General features: G+C 43.9%; 1 protein-coding gene and 1 long non-coding RNA gene across 2 annotated transcripts in view; one reads left to right on the plus strand and one right to left on the minus strand.

Moving 5' to 3' along the window:
- The window catches only part of SMG6 (SMG6 nonsense mediated mRNA decay factor), a 244,113-nt gene that overhangs the window by 150,350 nt on the left and 68,218 nt on the right, over positions 1–25,545 (minus strand). The gene's annotated exons all lie outside the window — the stretch shown is intronic.
- On the plus strand, positions 2,539–8,500 carry LOC134729485 (uncharacterized). Its single transcript, XR_010110604.1, has 2 exons — positions 2,539–4,319; positions 4,634–8,500. It is a non-coding gene; the product is annotated as an uncharacterized LOC134729485 (long non-coding RNA).

The following is a 25,545-nucleotide window of genomic DNA, read 5'->3' on the forward strand; positions in this document are numbered from 1 at the left end:
TAACTTTTGTATTTTTAGTAGAGATGGGGTTTCACCATGTTGGCCAGGCTGGTCTTGAACTCCTGGCCTCACGTGATCTGCCCACCTTGGCCTCCCAAAGTGCTAGGATTACAGGCATGAGCCACTGCACCCAATCTAAATTTTTGTATTTTTAGTAGAGACGGAGTTTCACCATGTTGGCCAGGCTGGTCTCGAACCCCTGACCTTAATGACCCACCCGCCTTAGCCTCCCAAAGTGCTGGGATTACAGGCATGAGCCACTGTGCCTGGCCAAGATAGCTCTATTTGTAAAAATATATGTATACAAAAGTGACACAACAATTAAAGCTACCATTTACTGAACCCTTACTGTATGCCAGGCAGGGAAGAGGGGCAGAGAGGCAAGCTATATGCAGAAAACAGAGGTACAGAAAGAGGCCTTCACTGAGACTTCTTCTCAGCTAAAGAAAGGCACTTCCCCCAAATCACCACACCTTCCCAGGTAACCTACATCCAACTACTTGGTGGGGAGAGAGGGGGTATAAAGATTCAGCCCCTTTGACCCAATTTGGGAGTACTTGGAAGAGTTAGCCTAGGTCCAGAGCTCCTTGCAGGACTGGGTAAGCCCTTTGTTATAGCTGCAACACAGTTCAATTTCTCCCTCTGCCCCAATCCAGCTTCCTGCATGCAAATATCCATCTTAAGAGTTTGCTTCCTGGGGGGAACCTGACAAGTGAGGGAGAGGATGAACCTTTTTCTTTTCTTTTCTTTTAAGAGATGGCGTCTCGTTATGTTGCCCAGTTTGGCCTCAAACTTCTGGGCTCAAGCAATCTTCTTTCCTCAGCCTCTTGAGTAGCTGGGACTACTGGTGTGCATTACTGCAAACCAGCTATGGATGAGTCAATTTTGAATAAGCTTGCGATTCCAGGTGAAAATATACAACAAAAAGTTAGAAATGTGGGCCAAAGTTCATGAAAAAGATCAGGGCAGTAAAGAAATTTGGGGGGGGGGTGCACAGAGATGACAGTTGAAACGACAAGATTTTACAATATACCAATGGGGAAAGAGAAAGAGGAGGGCAAACGTAGTATCTTTAGTTAATGCTGATATATTGGATGCTGCACGAGAAAGAGGAAACCCAAGAAACAGGCAGAGAGGATGAGCAAACCGAGAGAAAACAGATACAGCATTTCTGGAAATGCTGTCTGCAGCCAACAAAGGCAAAAGCTTAAAAAAAAAAAAAAAAAAAAAAAAAAAAAAAAAAGGCAAAGGCAAGCTAAGAGCTAAGAAGAAAGACACATAATGAGTGCTTAACAAACCCTTGTTAACTAACTGAGTGGGATACATGACCTGCAGGATGCTCAGCTTTTAAACCTAGGTAAGCCAAGACACAGATTAGCTTCTGCTTGAGCAATCTGGAAGAAATCCCCTTCTGAAAGGCTTCTTTCAAGAGCATTCCCAAGGATCTCCTGAACAAACTGCCGGGGTGCTTGAGAAGGATCACCATGCTTGACTACCAAATTCCAACCTCAGTCAAACCGATGGACTTTCAAATACATAGAACTTCCTGGAGGAGCTGGATTTTATTTAAAAAAAAAAAAAAGAAAAGAAAAAAGATACACAGAACATGCTATAACAGGATGTCTTAGACTGGACAACAGTTCAAAGGTGAAAGAAAAAAGAAGTTAACAATCATAAAAATAAGAAAAAATACAGAGACAAATTCTAATACATATATATATTTTTGCTTCAGAACATTTTTTGGGAGGTAAACATTTTTAACAATAGCAACATCATCACTGCCTTGAAGGAAAATAAATAACTCTTCTTAGCCTTGGCACCCTAAAGAAAATAACAAAAAGGTGTTATTTGGGCCAGGCGCGGTGGCTCACGCCTATAATCCCAGCACTTTGGGAGGCCAAGGCAGGCGGATCATGAGGTCAGGGGATCGAGACCATCCTAGCTAACACGGTGAAACCCCATCTCTACTAAAAACACAAAAAATTAGCCGGGCGTGGTGGTGGGCGCCTGTAGTCTCAGCTACTCGGGAGGCTGAGGCAGGAGAATGGCGTGAACCCGGGATGTGGAGCTAGCAGTGAGCCGAGATCATGCCACTGCACTCCAGCCTGGGAGACAGAGTGAGACTCCATCTAATTAAAAAAAAAAAAAAAAAGGGCATTCTTTGACCTTCAGTCTTGGCTGGAATAAACAGAAAGTAGTTTACCTTCTATGCATAGACACATAGAAGGAATATACATTCTGTTACTGTGCCCAACACGGCTATGCCATATTCTTCACTGACTCACTGACTTTCCCTGTTTCCCTCTGGGTGTGGCTGGGGATCCCCACATCCACATCTCTCGCTCCAACTCTTCCTGCCCAACCTGCCAATCAAAAGCCAAGGCTCCAAGCATCACAGACTCCCCAACAGCCAGTTTGGTTATATTTCCCACAGAGATCTGAAAACCTGCTGGAGCTCCAGAAGTCAGTACCAATTTCAAATCTGATCAGCATCTCTGAAAGTCACAGTTACCATATAGCTGAATATTTTTTCATAAATTTAACGCCAGCGTGTCTGTTTGGAAACTTTGAAAATACATGTTGTATGGTTTACTGCACTGGAAAAGGTGCCAACAGAGTTTCAAAGGAAGGGAAGTGTATAACTGTTTCCTTTCAAATGCATTTTCCAATGGGATCCATTCAGCGAAAAGGCTGGAACTAACTAAAACATTATTAAAACTGTTATGGAAAGAGACAGGGAGATGGAAAAAGATAGACCCAAAAAAGTGAAATACATAAGCAAGAGTGAGACAGACATACGAGGAAAAAGAAAGGGGATCTGGGCAGAGAGACAGGTTGGACAGGGAAATGGGGTGAGATGGAGTTTTGTCTGGCAGTTGCTGTTCGTGGTTTTATATTGCTGCAGATCAATCGATCAGGACTGCAGTGCTGCTGGCCCAGTGGCACAAGACAAACCACAGAGTTGGCTTTACGTTCGGCACTTGCGAACTGCTGACCTTCAGTTTTCAAACCAAAAATATTCTTTGGTAAACAGTAATACCAGGTTCAGTCCAACCAGTCAAGAGAAAACAAGGACTACTAACCTGAAGTAGCACCCTATTCAGTTACATCAGGCACCAACCCTTCATAGGCATCAACCAGGGATGTCTGCAAACCTGAAACCACACCCTACCAAACTAACTCCAGGTTCTGACTCAACCAACTAGGCAGTGATAACCAGGAATGCTCAAATAAGTGACATGGTGTTTCAAAATTGGCTTAACCGGGACCTACTCAAGCGGGAAGGCCAGTCCACACTCACAGAGCCAGAAACACAGCAATGCTTTCTGAGGTCACATGTGCATGACTCCAGTGGAATCTGCATGCAATGCTCAGGGCAGGGTTTGGCGCTGCCTCACAAAGCCATTACATTTCTAGACAAAGAATTAACAGTTTGTAGTGAGTGGGTTATCTGTTATTTCTTGCTGAATTCATCTAAGCTAGCATGATGCTAAAATTTATCGCCTAAACTGGGATACTTCCGAGAGTGAAGGGGTGTGCTATGAGTAATTCATAAATAGGATCCATCCCTGGGCAAACCAGGACTTACAGTCACCCTGGCCTAAACCATAGGATCTTTTTTCTTCTCTGGGTCAGTATTATAAAACTCTACCTCAGAAGAATCTTTTCAAGAGGCAGAACTGCTCTGCTGAGTGCCAAAGCACTTTCTTTTTGAGCTCCTCCAATGGAGAGGTAAACAAATCAATTAAGTTAACTACAAAAACTAACGAGAAAGATTGAGCTGACAATCAGGATTCTGGAGAAGCTCAAAATTCCAAGCAGCAGCTTCAGAGGAGAAGGGAAATGTGCCACAGATGGAGCTGTGGAGGCTGATCCACCCGGCCTCTCAGCGCTAGGCCCTGATGCCGCAGCCAGCTTCAAACAACAGAATGCAGGGCGGGCAGACGTTGGTGCGAGTTTGCTGAGTTCCAGGCCATCATTCTTGAGGGTGTAATAACCATGGGCTGTAGCACACATGTTGAGGGATGAGGGAAAAAAATAAACAGAGAGACAAAAGAATGAGGATGCACTGCCAATTTCAATTGTGCAGCTTTTATTTTTAAATGCTTATCAAGCTGAGAGAGAGCAGAGTTCTTGGAAAACAAGGTTTCCTTTTTTCCAATGCCAGGGTAAAACACCCTCAAGGATGGGCACTGCACAGACTGTAACAACAAGGAACGTGGCTTTGCATCCTCCCAGCAACAAAGTCTACCACGGATCCCACGCCACTCTGATTTCGGCTCAGCCGAGAACTTGAAATAACGGGCCCACTGCCTCTGGTAAAAACTGCTCTTTTAAAATTTTTTATTAATCTCCAAACTGGCTGTGTTAGAATTACAGCCCATTACCTACCAACTCTCTTCACTAATAAAATAAATTTGTAAAAGGCCTAATTACTACTTTTACTGAACTACACTGTTTGGGGATCAAGTACAGGAAGCTGAGAGCTCAACCATTTGTCAGCCAGGGGATGATGGGGAGAGGACCGGGGGACCTAGAGTCACTAGCAGGAACATAAGGCCCAGAGATAAGTCTCAGAACCCATGCCCAAAAAGAAACAAAAGGTCACTAACCCTGTTTTTGTTCTCAACAGCTCCACGAGGATCCATGCCATCATGGCACTTTGGGAGGCCTGTCACGAGTTACACAGGCCTAGGCTGCCCACGCCCCAGCTCAGCAGAAAAAGAGAATTGCAATCCAAGTCAGACAGATCCTGCCTGGACTCTCCGCAGAGAGCCTGGAGAGTCTGACCAGCAAAGAAACAGCAATCTTCCTACCTACCCCACTCTCAATCCCCCACCCCAATCCAGGCTCCCGAAGAAGAAAAACAAACAACAACAGAGCAGGCAATTGCACAACAGCTGCAGAGTGAAGGCGAGGTGGACGGCAACGGCTTCTCGGCTGTGCCCCGTATCTCTTCCCAGAACACTGATGACAAAGCTGGAGACGTTACTCACATGCTGAGCCAGTCAGCCCCTCACCCAGGGCTGGTGCTGAGAAGTCTGACTAGAAACCGGCAGTCAACGCTGACACACTCATTTATAATAAAAGGTGTATATTAAACAAACTAGTCAAATCCTTAAACAAAAAGTAAGGGCAAAATGTGACTGTCATTCTTAATTGTCCATGCAAAATCCTCCCGGTTAAATTCCATGTGTCTCCTGGACTTTGATAAATGTTATTTCTCCTCTCAAGAACATGAACAGAGATACTGCTGTCGAAGTAGCTCTCTTGGAAAGAAACCTGATAAGAAAACCTGCTATGGCAGGTGAGTGAAACCTGTGACGGACACCATTTTGGGGGATGACCAGACTGGAACATAATATTTCACTGAGGCAGAGGGGTCTGTGGTTACTTTCTGCATGCCACATGTCTAGCCCTAAAGAACTGAGGAATGCTCTCGACAGGAAAAACACAGCAGCCAATGCTGCGATACCAAAGCCACAACTCCACGGGGCCCTGGAGCCTCTCAAACTAAGCTGCCAGCTAGGGAGCTAACACTAGCTTTGGATAAAACACAGCTCTGGTACAGTAATTAATTTTTTTCTTAACTAGGATTACATTAATTTTCAAGGACTAATGGAGTCCAGCTGTAATGTGAAGAGTGGCTGCTGATGCACAAAGGCACTTGTGCGTACATTATAAACACACACACATGCACGCGCACACACACACACACAGACCTATAAAAAGGATCTACTATAACAGGATATTTTTAGTTTCTACAATGCTGCACTAAAAATACAGTCCCGGCTGATACATCATGGCAGAACTATTCTCTCTCTGTCCCTTCAGGAACAGTTTAAAACATTTATTTTTGTTTCCTTTTGCGATGGTCAGAGTAGAGAGAGAAAATAGCAACTCATTGATAAGAGGAAACGAGACAGACATGAAAAATTGAAAACTACCTAAAAACTCATGGAGAGGTTTATTTTATTAGTTCTTAATAAATATCTTGCAGATTTCCTCAGGAAATACACCAGATCACATGTAAAATAGTTTGATACTGATGTCAACTGCATCAACATATGAAGTCTATTAGGGTGAAGCCGCAGCAGGGTGATCAGCGTGCTGAAAAACTCCACAGTACTTGTGTGTGTGGGGGGGGATCTCACGGCCTTCCAAATTCTTCGAGAGGTAAAAAAGTCAGCCAAGACGCAGAGAGAGAAAGAGAGAGAAAAAAAGATCCCACATCCTGCTTTCAGCTGCCAGCAATGTGAAGTGCCCAGAGATTAATTCTACGTCTGGCCTGGAAATGCGACTTTAAAGCATGAGGGAGGGGAGTGAGGGTGGGTTGGGGGCGGCGAGGAGGAAAGAGGAAAGAGAAGGGCAGGCTAACCGAGGCTGGCAGCAGGCCGCCAACCCCTTCCCAAGCCATGTTTCAATGCAGACAGAAGTAAACCCCTATAGACAGCAGCGCCTCAGCCTGCCAGGGCCTTACACCAGCTGCAGTGCATCTCGCGCTCTCCCTCAGCCCTGAGTGCAGATGTTCCCCGCAGCATCACTTCCGCTACACTTTCTTTTAAAGAAACAGCGCACACATAGAGGTATTTCTGCCTCTTCCCAGTAAGCAGAAATTTTTGGCCTTCAGGGATCTCGGGCAAGGTGGAAACTCGGATGGCAGGTACCACGATGGTTAAGCAGCTACCCCAATCTCCCTTGGAAGGGACCAACCAAGGTATCCAAGGAATGGGGTCAAGAGCATTAGTGAGGTAATAGGAATTTTTTTTACAGATTTGGCTTTCTACTGTCTGCAGAGGGAGAGAGAGAGGTCCCCACAGTTTGGGGCTAAGAAAAGGGGGGAAAAAAGTAGGCTGAAGATTTAAACCGTGATTTCTCAAAGCAGTCTACTGTAACATTACCATCTCAAAGGGATTCTGATGACTTCATCATCATGGAAGTCTTACAGAATTTTTTAAAAATATAATTCTAAGGTATTAACATTTTGCAAGGCACAATTACTTACCTATAAGACATAATTTTTTTAAATCAACAATCTGTTAATTTCTTATTTGCCTAAACTCTTTATACATTTTCAGACCTTAGAAAATCAATCAATCACTGATTAGGCACCTAACTTTTTCAAAATTTCTGGCCCTTTTTTGTGAGAATAAGCATCTAATTTTGGAGTTAGCCTTGAACATTGTCAGGAATTTGCTAAAATATTATATAGTCTCTTGTCCCCATGGAGACATACTCTAGTTGAGGGATTTATGCATTTTATGAAGCTAAAATAATTGCATTTTCAAGATGAGCTAAATATTCCCTAATTGATCTATGAGGTTGTTAGTTCTTCTGGAATGAAGGAAGAGTTAGAAGAATCAGTAATGTCAAAATGTCAAAAGAAAACAAGACAACTGGTATACCCTCAAAACCTAAGTTGCTTCTTTTGAAATTCAAGTTCAAAATAAGAAACAGAATCTTCCTTTATGGGAAGGGGAGAAACACTGGCAATCAGTGGCGAACATATTATGGCAGGAAAGTTTAATTCAACAAACATTTATTAAATGTCTTCCATCCACAAGGTACTGGACGTAGAAACAGGTTTGGAAATGGTTAAGTAATTTGCATAACACAGCAAGTAAACAATCAGAATTAGAACCTAGTTTTATCTAATTTCAAATATTTCTTTTTATCATTATAATTTTTAAAAATACATTTACACAATACATTATTACTAAAGTATTGTGATAATTTCAGAAAACTACAAAAATACAGAGAAAAAAGAAAATTTAAAACATGTTTAATTCTACCATCTTAGAGAATCATGGGTAAGTTTTGATGGATATCCATCAGTCTATTAAAATTAATATATGTATAATATATATTATTTTACCAAAATGTGATCAATTGCAAAGTTCATAACCATGAAGCCACACGGTCTTCAGGAAAAGCAGAGATCACATTTTTGGCAGCTGACCACTCCCAACCACCAGAAAACAGAAAAGCCATGGTCCAACTCTAAACTGGGCAGGATTTTTCTATTCCATCTTTACACTTCTCTCTGAACTCTCTAAAGCAAAGAAATTTAAAAATATCTCATTACCCTCTACCATCCTCCTGCACATCACCTAGAGCCCAAGACAGCCAAGTGCACTGGCTCCCCTCAGCCACCTTCCACAGTGCTTCCAGAGCCAAAGAATAAACAATGAAAAGGACAGCCGGGCACGGTGGCTCACGCCTGCAATCCCAGCACTTTGGGAGGCCGAGGCGGGCAGATAACTAGGTCAGGAGATCGAGACCATCCTGGCCAACATGGTGAAACCCCATTTCTACTAAAAATAAAAAAAATCAGCCGGGTGTGGTGGCGCACACCTGTAGTCCCAGCTACTCGGGAGGGCGAGACAGGAGAATCGCTTGAACCCGGGAGGCAGAGGTTGCAGTGAGCCGAGATTGTGCCACCACACTCCAGCTTGGGCGACACAGCGAGACTCGGTCTCAAAAAAAAAAACAATGAAAAGGACCATCAGAGATTATGGGTAACACCTGTATTTAAATGTCTGGCTGAGTATGGCACCCTGAGCCCCCACAGACAGCCTACTCTCTTGCTGTTCAGCTCAATAGATGGCTTAATCCAAGAGCTTTTACTCCAAAAGAATGATGTGCTTCTCCCATAACATTCTGTTATGGTGCAGACAATTCATTCGTTAGTAAAAAAATAAGATAAGCAAATAGGCCAGGCGCGGTGGCTCACACCTGTAATCCCAGCACTTTGGGAGGCTGAGGTGGGCAGATCACGAGGCCAGGAGATCAAGACCATCCTGGCTAACACGGTGAAATCCCGTCTCTACTAAAAATACAAAAAATTAGCCGGACATGCTGGCGGGCGCCTGTAGCCCAGCTACTCGAAGGCTGAGGCAGGAGAATGGCGTGGACCCAGGGGCAGAGCTTGTAGTGAGCCTAGATCGCACCACAGCACTCCAGCCTGAGCGACAGACCGAGACTCCGTCTCAAAAAAAAAAGATAACCAAATAAGGAAACCACATTCTTTCCTCCCTGTAATGGCAAACCAACAAGACTACTCACCTACATACCCATGCCAACCTTCCAAGCTTGAGCTACTCATCACCTGAGGTGCTGGCATGTCATCACCTGAGGTGAGGTGAAAGATTTAACCCTGACAATGTAGTCCATGACGACTCCAAACTTACTCACTCAGAGTGATGTATAAAAATAAGCTAGTTACCCACAGAATGCACAACACCGAGAATGAACCCTAATGTAAACTACGAACTTTGGGTGATGATGTGTCAATACAGGTTCACTGACTGTAACAAATGTCCCACTCTGGTGTGGGATATTGATAGCGGAGAAGTTTTTATGTTGTGGGAGACAAGAGGTACATGGGAATTTTATGTATATTCTGTTCAATCTTGATGTGAACACAAAACTGCTTTAAAATGTAAAGTCTATTTTTTAAAAGGACAGGTTTTATTCTGCCATTTATTCAACAAATACATGAAGGCCTACATTGTGCCAAAGACTGTAAAAAATTTAAAATGCTTAATGCAGCCAGGCACGGTGGCTCATGCCTGTAATCCCAGCACTTTGGGAGGCGGAGGTGGGTGGATCCCCTGAGGTCAGGAGTTTGAGACCAACCTGGCCAACAAGACAAAGCCCCATCTCTGCTAAAAATGCAAAAATTAGCCACGCGTGGTGGCGGGCACCTGTAGTCCCAGCTACATCGGAGGCTGAGGCAGGAGAATAGCTTGAACCCGGGAGGTGGAGGTTGCAGTGAGCCGAGACCGCGCCAACACACTCCAGCCTGGGCGGCAGAGCGAGACTCTGCCTCAAAAATAAAAAACAAAATAAGATAAATAAAATGCTTAATGTCTACAGGAAGGTGGTTGCTGGACATTCTCAAACACTGCTAAGAGTGTAAGCTGATACACCTTCTTCAAAACGTAACCTAGGTCGGGTGCAGTGGCTCATGCCTGTAATCCCAGCGCACTTTGAGAGGCCAAGGTGAGAGGACTGCTTGAGCCCAGGAGTTTGAGGCCAGCCTGGGCAATATAGTGAGGCTTCATCTCTGCAAAATATTTGAAAATCAGATGGGCGTGGTAGCACGTGCCTGTAGTCCCATCTACCTGGGAGGCTGAGATGGGAGGACTGCTTGAGCCTAAGAAGAAGCTTGAGGCTGCAGTGAATGCAGTGAACTATGACCACACCACTGCACTCCAGCCTAGGTGACACAGAACAAGACCCTTTATCAAAAAAAAAAAAAAGAAAAAAGAAAAAGAAAAAAGAAAAAATAATCTAGCATCATGTATCAAAAGTATTAAGATGCCAAAACCCCTTCACCCAACAACTAAACTTCTAAAAATATAGTATTTATTTATTTATTTGAGACAGGGTCTGGCTGTGTTGCCTAGGTTGGAATGCAATGGCATGATCTCGTCTCACTGCAACCTCCAACCCCTGGGCTTAAGCCATTCTCCCGTATAATTTTCCCAAGTAGCTGGGACTACAGACATGTACCACCACACCCAGCTAATTTTTGTATTTTTTGTAGAGATGGGGTTTTGCCATGTTACCCAGGCTGGTCTCAAACTCCTGGGCTCAAGTGATCTGCCTGCATGATTACAGGCATGAGCCACCATGCTTGGCCTATTCTAATAAAATAACATGAAACGCAGACAAAAATTTTATGTACAAAGATGTTAATTACAGCTTTATTTATAATACTAGAAACCTGAGAAGAAAATGTTCAAAAAGAGGGTAATGATTAAATGAATGTTAACATATTCATGTGAAGCCAAGCTCAGTGGCTCATGCCTGTAATCCCAAGACTTTGGGAGGCCGAGGAAGGAGGATCACTTGGACCCAGGAGTTTGAGACTAGCTTGGGCAACACAGTGAGACCCTGTCTCCACAAAAAATAAAAAATTAGCTGAGCGTAGTGGCATGCGCTTGTAGTCCCAGCTACTTGGGAGGCTGAGACAGGAGGATCACTTGAGCCCAAGAGTTCGAGGCTGCAGTGAGCTATGATCATGCCACTGTACTCCAGCCTGGGCAACACAGTGAATATACATAACAATAAAAACATTCATATGAGAACATGATTCAGTTTATACTAGGTTGGTACAAAAGTAATTGCACTTTTTGCCATTACTATTATTTGTATGTAAATTACAAATGTTTACAAAGAATTTTATAGCTTTGTATACTTGTAAGTAAAAATAGTAGAATCAAACATTGTATAGTCAGTATCTTTTCAACTGTGTAAAAACTCCTTGAATATTTATACGTCGTATAGGAAAGAATGTCACTGCCAGAAGTTGGTTTCTACTTTATCTTTTTTAGTACTTTCAATGAAACCCAAAATGTTAAATCCTTTAAAAAAAATCATTTAGTTTACATAAATAGGACAGAATTGCTCCAGTTAGGTGAATGTAAAAATATGATATATGAGTAGGGAAATAAAAAAGTATTTCTAGTTAGGAAGAAAGGACAGAGAATAAAAGATGAAAGATTCGAGAGACCAGAAAAGACTGAACTTACGCTGTTCTATAGAAATTTACTTTCCAGAGCCCCAATGATATTTACTCCAGGGTTAAGAGCTGATATGGTTTGGATTGTGTCTCCACTCAAATCTCACGATGAATTGTAATTTCCAGTGCTGGAGGTGGGGCCTGGTAGGAGGTGACTGCATCCTGGGGTGGTTTCTGATGGTTTAGGCACCATCCTCCTGGTGCTATCTCCTGATGGAGCTCTCGGGACATCTGGTTGTTTTAAAGTCTGTAGCCCCTCCCCCTTCACTCTCTTCCTCCTGCTCCAGCCATGGAAGACGTGCCTCCTTCCTCTTTGCCTTCCACCATGATTGTGATTCTCCTGAGGCCTCCCCAGCCATGTTTCCTGTACAGCCTGTGGAACTATGAGCCAATTAAACTTCTTTTCTTTATAAATTACCCAGCCTCAGGTATGTCTTTATGGCAGTATGAGAAAGGATTAATACAACAGTAGATACCAAAGCACATTTAATGGATTTTACTTTAATGCCAGATGTAAAATATGCATTTGGAAATTATGCTTTCAAGAAAGTCACCTTAACAAAAAACAAGGAAAGACAGTAAGATTATGAGCAATAACCTAGTTAACAGATGCCCCTGCCCTTGCCATTCAATCTTCATTGTCCAGGCTGACCTGCTGACAGATTATTCTTTTTTTTTTTTTTTTTGAGACGGAGTCTTGCAATGCTGCCCAGGCTGGAGTGCAATGGGGTGATCTCGGCTCACTGCAAGCTCCGCCTCCCGGGTTCACGCCAGTCTCCTGCCTCAGCCTCCCAAGTAGCTGGGATTACTACCATGCCTGGCAAATTTTTGTATTTTTTAGTAAAGACAGGGTTTCGCCATCTTGGCCAGGCTGGTCTTGAATTCCTGAGCTCAAGTGATCCACCTGCACTGGCCTCCCAAAGAGCTGGGATTACAGACGTCGGCCACGGCACCTGGCCTCAAATTATTCTTTGACTTGAACTTGATATAACGCATGTTTACTGAGAAGTTACAACAGGTCAGGGACTGTTTTAGATGTTCACAATGTATCAGTGGATAAAACAGACCAAAGACCCCTATTAGCAGGGAGCTTACATTCTTGCAGAATAGTAGAGGAAAATAAATAATAAACATACGCACATTAATTATCTAGTATTTAGAAAATAAATCAATAGAATTGGAAGATAAAGAGTGCAGGTTTGGAGTAGAATGCAGCAGTGTTAAATAGGATGGTTGGGGCAGGTCTCACAGAGGTAACACTAAGCAAAGACTTATAGGAGGCGAGGTATTCAGCAGACAGATGGCTGGATGCAGAACATTCCAAACAGAGAAAACAGCTAATGCGAGGGGCCAAAGGTGGGAGAGTCCCCAGCTTAGCAGAGAACTTGCAAGAAGGGTAGTGTGGCTGAAGCAGAGTAACCAAGCCATGGGGAGAACAGTCGTGAATGAGCTCAGAGAGAGGCAATGCGGGGGCGGAGGGGGCAGGAGAAGAGGTCCATATATGAAGGCCTTGTAAATAATGTGGCTTTTACACTGAGTGAAATGGGAAGTCAGTGAAGGATTTTGAACACAGTAGACTCTGTATGTAATGTGTGTGTGTGTGCATGTTTGGGAAGGAACGAGGGAGGTAAGGGGTACAAAAAGAGACCACTTAGGAGTTTCAAGACTTTCTTTCCAAGTTTAAAAAGAAGTTTTATCCACAAGGGGTATTCAGGCCATGTTTGCAAACACGGGTTTTCTCTTCCAATGAGGAATATTGAAGAATGTGTCAATGGCCTACAACTGTATCCCTAGCACGCATCTGAAAAATAATACTTACGAAACATTTTCCTCTGCTCATTGCCCTGACATGAGTTCTGGGCATCACCCTCTCTCAGGGGAGAGGTGAAAAGAGGTTATGTGGAACAGACAGTGATAACAGGATGACGTCACAGGTGTGCCTCAAAGAAGTCCCTGGTGACCTGGGCTCATAACCACTCTGCAGTGATTTATTCGACCCTGCCAGCTCCAGCTGGAGAAGAGATGCAGAAAGCTGACACAGCCTAAAGCCCTGGGCAGGCATTATAAGATCTTTCTCCCTGCAGTCCCCTGCCAGCTCCTCCCCTCTTTCAACCACTGATCCTTGCCTCAGAAGCCAAAGTGTGAACAGCACGTGTCCGGATTTCAGAAACCTGCCCAGCAGTTGGAAATTCCCTGCAGCGTGTCAACTGCTACATCTGCTGTTGGCACTTGGGGCAAAGGGATCACACGCGCATATTTTCTGAACATAAGCTTCAAGATATGAGTCTTATATTTGAAGAGGGGACTAAACAAGCCAGAACACTCCAATTACAGTAAATGCATTCCTAAATAGACGACAATCTGCCTTCTGAAAAGGAAACTGAGACATACAAGCAAACCGAATAGCACTAAGAACAGCAGTAGTCAAGAACAAAAGCACAGAGAACCCTGACTAATGGAAAGGATTTCATGGGCCAGCAAGGTTCACCAGATATATAATGTGATGTAGCTGAAACAACAGAGTACTCTTTTCCAAATCTCTAACTCACATCTTTTTGCCAATAAATGGCTCCTATCACTTCAGCTGCAGCCTTTCCTCTCCACTCCTTTGATCTTTCTTCCCCACCCAATTAGCCCTCTAAGTGATATTCTATACACTGGACACCTCTTGGAAAAATGAAAAAATGTGAGCCCAATGACATCATTTGCCATAAGACTGAGCTGTAAATGGGCAGGAGCTGGAAAAGAAACTAATCTTTGGAAGAGCAAACTACATGCCCTTGCCACCATGTAGGTGCCCAGTCACACTGCTCACAGGCATCACAGGCAGAGCAAAAAAAAAGAAAAGAAAAGAAAAAGAAAAGAAAGTCTGAGTAAGTCTGATGGAACAAGGAAATCCCAGCTTCCTCTGGTAGTACGGCAGACTAGACACCTAGATCCATTCTCCCAATCAAACAGCTCATTATTCTGAAAAAAAGAGTATGTTAAACATCTTTTTGAAAAGCATTCGTGAGCTAGTAAAATAAAAGAAAATCCTTTGGTCAGAGATTGAATAAAGATGGGAAACCAGATAGGTAAGTGTGGCATTACAAACAGCCTTTACCCTAAGAACATTTGCTACCTGATGAACTCGAGCTTTGCTTTCCAAGGCTTCATGGACACAGCCAAGATCCTTATCATAAAGCTAGGGTCCCACAAGGCTACACCCCAAATACACCATTTCAGATTATGGAGTCTCTAAAATGCCATGTTGAATATATTTTAGAGAAATAAAAGACAAGCTCACAAGTATATTTGGGAAATAAGAAACCATAAAGAAAGTCAAAGCAGATTTGATTTTTAAAATATATGGAAATAAAAAATTTATTAAAATTAAAAACATTGTCAATGGGGCATGTTTAATAGAAGGTTAGATATAGCTATGGAAAGGTTCAATGAACTGAAAGATAGTTAAGGAAATTATCTGGAATGTAGCACAAAAAGAAGGGAGTCAGAAAAATCAAAGAAAGGTTTAAGAGACATCAAAAACTAAGCCTGATGTATGTCTTATCAGGGTCACAGAAGGAGAAGAGAAAGCAGGGGGGGATGCAGTCTTTGAAAAAAGAACACTAAGAGTTTTCCAAAACTGATAGGAAAACAAACCAACCAACCAACCAACCAACCAACCTCATAGGTTACATGAAGCCCGACAAATACTTCGCAGGAATAATTTTTAAAAATCCAAACCTAGACCAATCACCAAAACTGTGGAACATCAAAGATTTTAAAAAGACCTGGAAAGCACCTAGAGAGAAAAGACAGGCTGCTTTCAAAAGAGAAACAAAACAGATAGCTGACTTTAATCAACAACAGTGAAAGCCCAAAGACAGTAGTAACCTATCTTCAATGGGCTGAGCAAAAGTAACTGTGAGGCTAGAATTCTATTACTGGAATAAGGGTAAAATAAAGCATTTTCAGACAAATAAAAAAATGAAGAATATTTGCCTTCAAAAGAACTTCACTAAATACATTCTAAATATAAATAGTATACTTCAGGCAGAAAGAAAATGATCCCAGATAGAGGGTCTGAAATGCAAAAGTGAATGTAACAGTAAATATGCAGGTGAGTTTAGGCCAGGCGCAGTGGCTCACACCTGTAATCCCAGCACTTTGGGAGGCTGAGGTGGGGAGATCACTTGAGGTCAGGAGTTCGAGACCAACCTGGCCGACAAGGTGAACTCCATCTCTACTAAAAATACAAAAAAAAGAAAAAAAAAAAAGAAAAAGCTAGGTGTGGTCACACCCTTGTAATCCCAGCTACTCAGGAGGCTGAGGTACAAAAACTGCTTGAACCTGTGAGGCAGAGGTTGCAGTGAGCCAACACTGCACCACTGCACTCCAGCCTGGGTGACAGAGTGAGCCTCTGCCTCAAAAAATATAGGTGCGTTTGAACAAATATTTACTGTCAAAATAATAATTAAAAAACCAAATAAATCAAACCAAAAATAACGATAACTTGTTTTATAGGGTTTAAAAGGAAAAAATAATATACATGACAACGATGGCATGCAAATTGGGAAAATAAATTTAATAAATAAAATTTTAAGTTTTTCTGTGGTTCTTATATTGTTTAAGAGGAGAATGGAAATCTGATTAACTTTTGATTTTGGCAAGGTGAAGTATGCATGCTTTAATTCCTAGGGTAACCCTAAAAGAAAAGAAGACTAGTGCTGGGGGTAAGGAGTAGGGGCACGACGACAACAGTGGAATGGAAACAGTAATCCATCCAAAAGAAGACAGAAGAAAAAGAGAAACAGAAGAGACAGGAGAATGAGAAAGCACCAGGAGAAAATTTCTGCAAACTATAAATCGGATAAGGGCTTATGTCCAGGTTATAGAGAGAACTCTTAAGACGTAATAATAAAGACAAACAACTTGATAAAAAAACAAGTGGGCACTTTGGGAGGCTGAGGCAGGCGGATCGCCTGAGGTCGGGAGTTCAAAACCAGCCTGACCAACATGGAGAAACCCTGTTTCTACTAAAAATACAAAATTAGCTGGGTGTGGTGGTGCATGCCTGTAATCCCATCTACTAGGGAGGCTGAGGCAGAAGAATTGCTTGAACTAGAGAGACAGAGGTTGCAGTGAGCCAAGATCATGCCATTGCACTGCAGCCTAGGAAACAAGAGTGAAACTCCGTCTCAAAAAAAAAAAGAAAAAAGAAAAAAGAAAAAAAAAAGCCGGGTGTAGTGGCTCCTGTAATCCCAGGACTTTGGGAGGCCAAAGTGGGTGGATCATGAGGTCAGAAGTTTGAGACCAGTCTGGCCAACATAGTGAAACCCCGTCTTACTAAATATACAAAAAATTAGCCGGGTGTGGTGGTGTGTGCCTGTAATCCCAGCTACTTGGGAGACTGAGGCAGGAGAATTGCATGAACCCGGGAGGTGGAGGTTGCAGTGAGCCAAGATCACGCCATTGCACTCCAGCTCAGGCGACAGTATGAGACTCTGTCTTAAAACAAACAAACAAACAAACAAAAAACAAACAAGTGGGGCTGGGCTCACACCTGTAATCCCAGCACTTTGGGAGGCCGAGGCGGGTGGATCATCTGAGGTCAGGAGTTTGAGACCAGCCTTTCCAACATGGTGAAACCCCGTATCTACTAAAAACACAAAAATTAGCCAGGCGTGGTGGTGAGTACCTATACTCCCAGCTACTCTCGGGAGGCTGAGGCACGAGAATTGTTTAAATCCAGGAGGCGGAGGGTGCAGTGCAGTGAGCCGAGATCACGCCAATGCACTCCAGCCCTGTGACGGCAGAGTGAGACTCCACCTCAAAAAGGAAAAAAAGCAAGTGGGCAAGAGATGTAAACACTTACCAAAGAAGATATACAAATGGCAAATAAACACATGAAAAGTCTCTCATCCTTAGTTATTAGAGAAACACAAACCAAAATGAAATAGCACCACACATTTACTAGAATAGCTAAAATAAAAAGAAATGACAATACCAAATGCTGACAAGGATATAAAGAAAGTGGAATTCTCACTGCTGGAGGGAATATAAAACGGTCCAACCACCACAGAAAACAGTTTAGCAGTTTCTTACAGAGTTAAAGATACACATGCCATATGATCCGGCAAATCCATTCCTAGGTACTTACGTAAGAGAAATGAAAACATGTCCACAAAATACTTGCATATAAATGTTCATGGCAGCTTTATTCATAATAGTGAAAAACTAGAAACAACCCAAATGTTTATCAACAGGTAACTGGATAAACAAAACTACACAATATCCAGACTCCTCAGTAATGCAAGGAAATGAAATACTGATACATGTAACAACATGAATAAATCTAAAAATTACTATGCTGAGCTAAAGAAGTCAGACATTAGACACAAAGAGTGCACACTCTTAGGATTCCATTCACATGAAACTCTAGAAAAGACAAATCTAACATAGGGTGACAGAAAGCAGATAAGCAGTCGCCTAGGGCAAGGGGTGGGATGGAGATCAACTGGGATGGGCACAAAGAGAACTTCTGGGGATGATGGAAATGCTCTCTATCTTGATTGTGATGGTTAGTAACTTGGGCATGTAAATTTGTCAAACTGAAGTGCATGCTTAAAATGGGTGTGTTTTATTGTAGGTAAACTTTACTTCAACAAAATTCATTTTAAAATATAGGATGATGCATATAACTCTCAAGGTACCAATAACTGCAGTAACCATCAATAGACTCAATGCTTATAATAGTCCCAAAGAGAAAACAACCGAAATGCCCATCAACGGAAAAATGGATAAACTAATGTGACTAAAATGTAAGATTACTGCAATGAAAATGAATCAACTACAGCTACACATATGAACATGGACAGAACTCGCAAACATATGGAACAAAATAAACCAGGGAGAAAAGAATATAAATAGTATGATTAGCACGATACCATCTCTATGCAAGCAAAGCAAAATTATGTGTTTTGTTTTATTTTGACTTTTTTTGAGACAAACTCTCGCTCTGTCACCCAGGCTGGAGTGCAGTGGTGTGATCTTGGCTCACTATAACCTCCACCTCCTGGGTTCAAGCAATTCTTGTGCCTCAGCCTCTTGAGTAGCTGGGATTACAGGCATATGCCACTGCGCCCAGCTAACTTTTTTTTTTTGAGACGGAGCCTCACTCTGTTTGTTGCCCAGGCTGGAGTACAGTGGCACAATCTTGGCTCACTGCAACCTCCACTCCCCAGGTTCAAGCGATTCTCCTGCCTCAGCCTCCTCAGTAGCTGGGATTACAGGCGCCTGCCACCGTGCAGGGCTAATTTTTGTATTTTTAGTAGAGATGGGGTTTCACCATCTTGGCCAGGCTGGTCTAGAACTCCTGACCTCATGATCCACCCGCCTCGGCCTCCCAAAGTGCTGGGACTACAGGCGTGAGCCATCGCGCCCGGCCTAATTTTTGCATTTTTAATGGAGACAAGGTTTCCCCACGTTGACCAGGCTGGTCTTGAACTCCTGGCCTCAAGTGATCTGCCCGCCTCGGCCTCCCAAAGTGCTGGGATTACAGGCGCAAGCCACCGTGCCTGGCCCCAAATTATATTTTACATATATATACATATACACACACATACACGTATACATACTAGGTGATAACACTACAAAGAAAAGCAAGGAAATGAATTCGCAGGTCAGGATGATAGTTACCTGTTGGGGAGGTAACTACAGCTATACAGAGATGAAGTACATAGGAACATCTGAGGGACTGACAATATTCTATTTCTTAAACTGGGTGGTAGTTACATGTGTGTTTACTTTATCCTTCTTTCAGATGTTTTATACTCTCACACTCTTTTCTGTATCAATGACATATCTACCTTCCCCCCAGGCCACAAAAAGCAGCACAGTCTCTTCTAAGAAAAGCATGTGAGAGGCCTCTTTTCTAAAAGAAGAGGGATACTAGACATGATGGTGAAAATATGAAACAATGTTCCTTAAAAAAAATCCGCCCACCCCCTTTTTTTAAGAGACACTATGTATCCTAAGCCAAGAGAAAGAGTAAACACTTGTACCAACTAGTCATGGACTGCGCTTTCCATGTGAGAGGGAGGTTTCCTCTACCCATGACAATAATGAACATGAACTCCAGACAGCCCTGAGTTGCACAAACAACAACCTTCTGCTAGCTTATTTGCTGTAGCCCCACCTGAGTGTCACGCCACTCAGAGAATTCTGACTTACCCCAACTCTCTTACCTTTACTCCTGTTCCTCTTCCTGTCTCAGATCAGATTTACAGGTCACTTTCTTCATCAGAGAACAACAGTCTGCTCAGATTTGGGGGGACATTCCTTGCACTGTCTAGCTGCCCAGAGAAGCTTTTTCTTTTTTCTGATATCAAAGGATGGACACTTGACACCTGTGTATAATTTACTAGCTGTGCAGCCCTGCTTAACCTTTCTGATATGATTTTCCTCATCTATGAAACAGGACACAAAATATCTGTCCAGCCTGTCTCACAGGGCTGACAAGAGAATCAAAGGAAAACACATATGCAGTAACTATAAAGTGTCATCATGTATTAGAGCATGGAGTCATTGCTGTGGTTGTCATTACTGGTCACGCCCTCTGAAAACTACAATTCTTCCTCATATAGGCATTTACTTGGTTAGGGTCCAAAGTTCAACACTTCCCACCCCTCACCAGCCCCCTAGAACATACCTACTTTCTCTGTGAATTCAGCATACAGTATGAATCTGGCCTGAGCCCCACACCCACACCCAAGCTATACATTTAGAAAACTTAGAGCTCTGAAAAGGTAGCTGAAAGTCCTGCTGCCAGGCCAAGCGCAGTGGCTCACGCCTGTAATCCCAGCACTTTGGGAGGCTGAGGCGGGTGGATCACTTGAGGTCAGGAGTTTGAGACCAGCCTGGCCAATGTGGTGAAACCCTGTCTCTACTAAAAATATAAAAATTAGCCGGGTGTGGTGGCCTGTGCCTGTAATCCCAGCTACTCGGGAGGCTGAGGCATGGGAATCGCTTGAACCCAGGAGGCAGAGGTTGCAGTGAGCTGAGACTGTGCCACTGCACTCCAGCCTGGGCCACAGGGCCACAGAGCAAGACTCCGTCTCAAAAAAAAAAAAAAGAAAAGAAAGGAAAAGAAAAGTGTCCTACTGCCAAAATTCCTCCAAATAATGTTTCTCCTTCAGAATAAGTCCATGTCGGGGCAAAAAAAAAAAATAGGAAAACCACAAACAATCAAATTGACAAGCTATAAAACGGCAAAAGAAACGAAATCTGGGCAACATGGGATATTGCATCTCTCACTCCACACCAAAGCAGCCATGGACACCAAACCACATGGCTATCTTGGGGCAAAACAAAGACCATTTCTTCAACTGATATGATAAAAGGCTTAATTTTACTGAGATGACAATTTTCTCATTTCTTTGGCTTTTCCTATTTCTCCTTCCCCAGCCTAAATACATTCTGAAAACAAGGACCCTGGAACCCAGAAGTGGAAAGACAGGTGGGTCCCTTGACATACTCACTTCTCTTCAGGGAACTACAGGCAGATCCACAGGCAGAGAGTGCCGAGAGCAGTCTGCACTAAGCGGCCTGTCAAGAGTTCTATCTCCCCCACAGGGAAAGAGGGCAGAGCTGAAGCATGCATCCTTCTCTGGCCTGCCTTCCAAAGCCTAACCTATTCTGACCTTTGAATCTACTTCCACTTTGAATCTACTTCTCACAAAATTCCTTGCTCAGGCTGGCTCTGTTCATTTTCTCTAAACTGAGGCATCCTGAAAATGAAAGTCAGGTGGCAATGATTCCCTACAGAAATCTACCCACAGATCCTTGTAGAGAAAAAGCCCAAGGGTTTCTACCACCAGAGTTGTAGGAGGAGGAATGAGGGGGCCAGTTTACACAGCTAACTCAAGCCTAACCCCTTATGAAAGGTGGATTTCCTGTACAACTGTTCTGACAGGCGGAGGATTAGGCACTTCATACATTCTGCTTGGGTAAGAGACTCACGACAGAAGTGAATCACCACAGGAGCATACTGCTTTTCTGAACGTCTCTGAGATTGTTGTATGCTGGAAGACAAGGACATTTCGGTTGCGAACCAAACTCAACTAGAGTCACCTCCCATCACAACAATGGCATGAAACATCCCACACCTACAAGTTAAAGCTATCAGTCCTATACAGACAGCTGTAGCTAGCTAGCTAGCTCTCTCTCCCTCTGGAGACCCACATGTGACACTCCCTCTACCTTCTGTAATTCAGGATTACTAACACCATTCAAAGCAAGCATAAGGCTGGGTGCAGTGGCTCATGCCTGTAATCCCAGTACTTTGGGAGGCCGAGGCGGACGGATCACGAAGTCAGGAGTTCGAGACCAGCCTGGCCAACATGGTGAAACCCCCGTCTCTACTAAAAATACAAAACTTAGCCAGGCGTGGTGGTGGGCACCTGTGACCCCAGCTACTCAGGAGGCTGAGGCAGGAGAACTGCTTGAACCCAGGAGGCAGAGGTTGCAGTGAGCCGAGATCGCACCACTGCACTCCAGCCTGGGCGACAGAGCAAGATTCTGTCCCTCCCTCCCCCCACCCAAAAAGCAAGCATAAATGATAATGAAAGGAATGCCAGTCAGGCTCTACCTTAATCCCAGCTCCCAAATATTCCCTAAAAGCAGGCAATACCAATAGCACGTGCAAGAAGTGTCTCTTGGGTGCCCTCTTGCTGCCACCGGGGCTTCTCTGCAAAGCTGAAATGGATGTATGTGCTATGAAACTGGTAGAGGAAAACAGAGGGAGCCAGGGCACAGAAAAGGGAAGTTATTCCAGTGGTGGCCAATGAGTAACATCCAGTGATTTATAGGCGGTATAATCCAATAATACAGTAAAATAAAACAGTGTGTGCCTGAAATGGTTTTGATTCCAGGAATTATAAAACATTTTTGAAAAAGAGAGAACAAGAGGGCGAGAGAAAATGAAGGAATAAAAAAAAAAGGGCCAGATTGGAACAAATTGGGCACAGATGGGGGATGCAATGGGGTTTCAGTGCTCCCCTACCACAATGCTGCTTCAATTCTTCCCTTCAAGAAACTAGAGTTTTATTTCCTTAAATTAAAAAATTTTTTAAAATTAAAATTCTTGGAGTACTTGTGGTTTAGATCAATAGGTCACCCTCCGGCATCACGTCAACCAATGAGATGACTACCGAAGTGTTAAATACTGAGGCACGTGGAGAAAGCCCTTCCTCGCTTCAGGCTCAGGAATGCCTTAGAGAGATTACCAGTTATGACATCACTCTGGGAACCACGTATCTCACCACCAGCTTTGGACCTGGTCCAGGTAAGAACACACTGCTCAGTGAGAGCTGGCTTTCCCAGAACTGTTGCCTTCTTCACCCACGCACTCAGCAAATGCTTACTGAATGCCTAATACATACCAGGCCCTATGCCAAGGCCCTCAAACGTCCCTTGTCCCACCCCTCAAATTTATCTATCCCCAACTACCTGAGTGTGCAGTATGAGGATTCTAGAATTCCGTATCCACTGATGTAGGACTCTGCATAGGGCCCATCCGAGAGGAGATCAAGGTCTCTCCACCAACACCCGTGAACCCGTGAGTTTTAAGACCACTGCTGAAACCAGAAAGTTTAGTTGGCTAAATAATGTGGCATTACTCAACTTATTTCGCCCTGTAGGAAGGGGGGCAAATCTGGCCTCACATCCTCTGCCTCCAAGAGCAGAGTGGGCTCCTAGGAAAACCATAACCTAGGGAAAGGCAAAGATGCCATTCTCTCACCACCATCTAAACTTTTCCTTTCATTTTGCCTTCTGCAGTGTCCAAAGCTTTTCTACACACTTGAAAAGTAATCACAGTAAAACGTTAGCAACAATATGATTTCCATCCTGGATTACTGATATTGCAGAAAGAAGATAGTTATACAAGGGTGGCACTGAACACACAAGAAACAAATGATTCACGATAGCATTAGAGGCACCAGCAAAGGACACACTTTTAGAGAAAGGAATCTGCTCCCCTGTGGCTCTCCAAATCACACTTCTTAGGCACCACATCTACAGGGAAGACCCAGGTAGAGACTGTGAGGATCTCAACGGCCTGGCGGGCCACAAGATCACTTCTGCTTCAGGCTGGAATGCTCCTTCTCCACAGAGTCCAGAAACTGACATATGCAGACACCCACCCAGAAGGACATGTCCAAGAAGGAATGGAAAGAAAAATGATGGCCCAGATGTTCTGTAGCTTGCAGTGACTGCCAATTCACCACAGACCCCAGTACCTGGGAGGGCAAGGCAGCATCAGGCTCTTGCTTCCTGGTTTCAGGCAGCCAGGGCCCTGATGGTGGGTGGCAACTCTGACAGCATGCAGACTGGCCAGGGGAGAAACCTTTAGAAGGGCACTGGCTGACGGGACTTGGGGGTTGAACACACAGCGCTGATTTATCACTTCCTTACTCATAAAAATGTGATTCGAACTGCTGCTGATTAGTGAAGGATTTCAATCTTTACCCTCTCCCCAACCCCCCTCCTTCTCCACCCCCGGCACAGATGCTGCTACTCAGCCACAACACCCCCTTATTGCCACTGTCCAGGCAAGCACAGCACAGCACAGGGGACCAAAGATGATGACTCATGTGCTGGGAAATGGAAAAGTGCATCTTCCCACCAGCCAGCCCTGCTGAGCACTCTGCTCGCCCCTGTCCCAATGGCAGCCCACACAGCGGGGTCTGGATGGCCACCTCAGCCGCACACTGGGTACTTGGCAGCACGTCCACAGAGCTCTCTGTCCTCACTGAGTGTTACATCCTGTGGCCTGGGCCGTTTTTCCTTGAAACACCCTTGGAGCCTCTGACCACCTCAACTCATACTCTTCTTGGCCCCAGTGACCTCATCGAGGTGACAATGAGGTGAGAGTCAGGAGCAGACCAGTCATGAAAAGTAGGGTCTCAAGTACGGGCTTTATTTTTCCATGTCTCGCCTGGCTAGAGGGTACTCGTTATGACCCACCATAGAAGAGTCCTAGAAAAAGTGCCTTGGCCTCACATCAGGGAACAACCGATTTCTTTCTCTGTACTCACCATCTTACCTTCCTTTTACCCGTATTTTCTTTTTTTTAATTTTTAATTCTTAATTATTATTATTATTTTTTGAGATGGAGTCTCACTCTGCTGCCCAGGCTGCAGTATAGTTTGCAATCTCGGCTCACTGCAACCTCCACCTCCCAGGTTCAAGCAATTCTCCTTCCTCAGCCTCCTGAGAAGCTGGGATTACAGGTGCCCACCACCAAGCGCAGCTAATTTTTGGTATTTTTAGTATAGACAGGGTTTCACCATGTTGGCCAGGCTGGTCTCAATCTCCTGACCTCAGGTGATCTGCCTGCCTTGGCCTCCCAAAGCGCTGGGATTACAGGCGTGAGCCACCGCACCCGGCCTACCATTATTTTCTTAACCTTTACTTAACAACAGCTACAAGAAAAAGACTCACTGGTGGCCTATTAAAAGGCCAAGGTATTCCTTTCCATGGAATAGAAGCTGCTGAAAACAGATGCTCCATGGGCAAGGGCTGCAGGTCCTTTACATTCACACCTAAAGAAGCCACAGGTCATTTGGTGCTGGAACAATGTCTTGGCTGAGGCTGCAGCTCTGTGACAGGTAGCTCACTGAACTCTGTGGGTTGTTTTTAGTGGGAGATGGGAAAATGAACAGGAGGGCACCTCAGGAGGGCCCATTTCCAGAGTCAGGTGGGCTTCCTACTTGGTAGCAGACTGTCCCTCCCCTTTGGGCCTCACCAGCACGCACTTTACAAACTTTGTTCTCTTCTCCCTGGAAACCAGTGCTGCCACTTAAGACTCGATGCTTCCTCAGGGCCATTTACCCAAATAGCCATCTCAGGAAAAATTAGCCAAGTTCAAAAAGGCATCGAAGCCCCTGGATCTCACTTTCTGCGGGAATTCTAAACGCTGTAGCAAGCAGCATGACAGGAGGAAACCCTCTAGGATTCAGAAGTAACTGAGA

The sequence above is a fragment of the Pan paniscus genome, chromosome 19, assembly GCF_029289425.2.
Source record: "Pan paniscus chromosome 19, NHGRI_mPanPan1-v2.0_pri, whole genome shotgun sequence".
Lineage (NCBI taxonomy): Eukaryota > Metazoa > Chordata > Mammalia > Primates > Hominidae > Pan > Pan paniscus.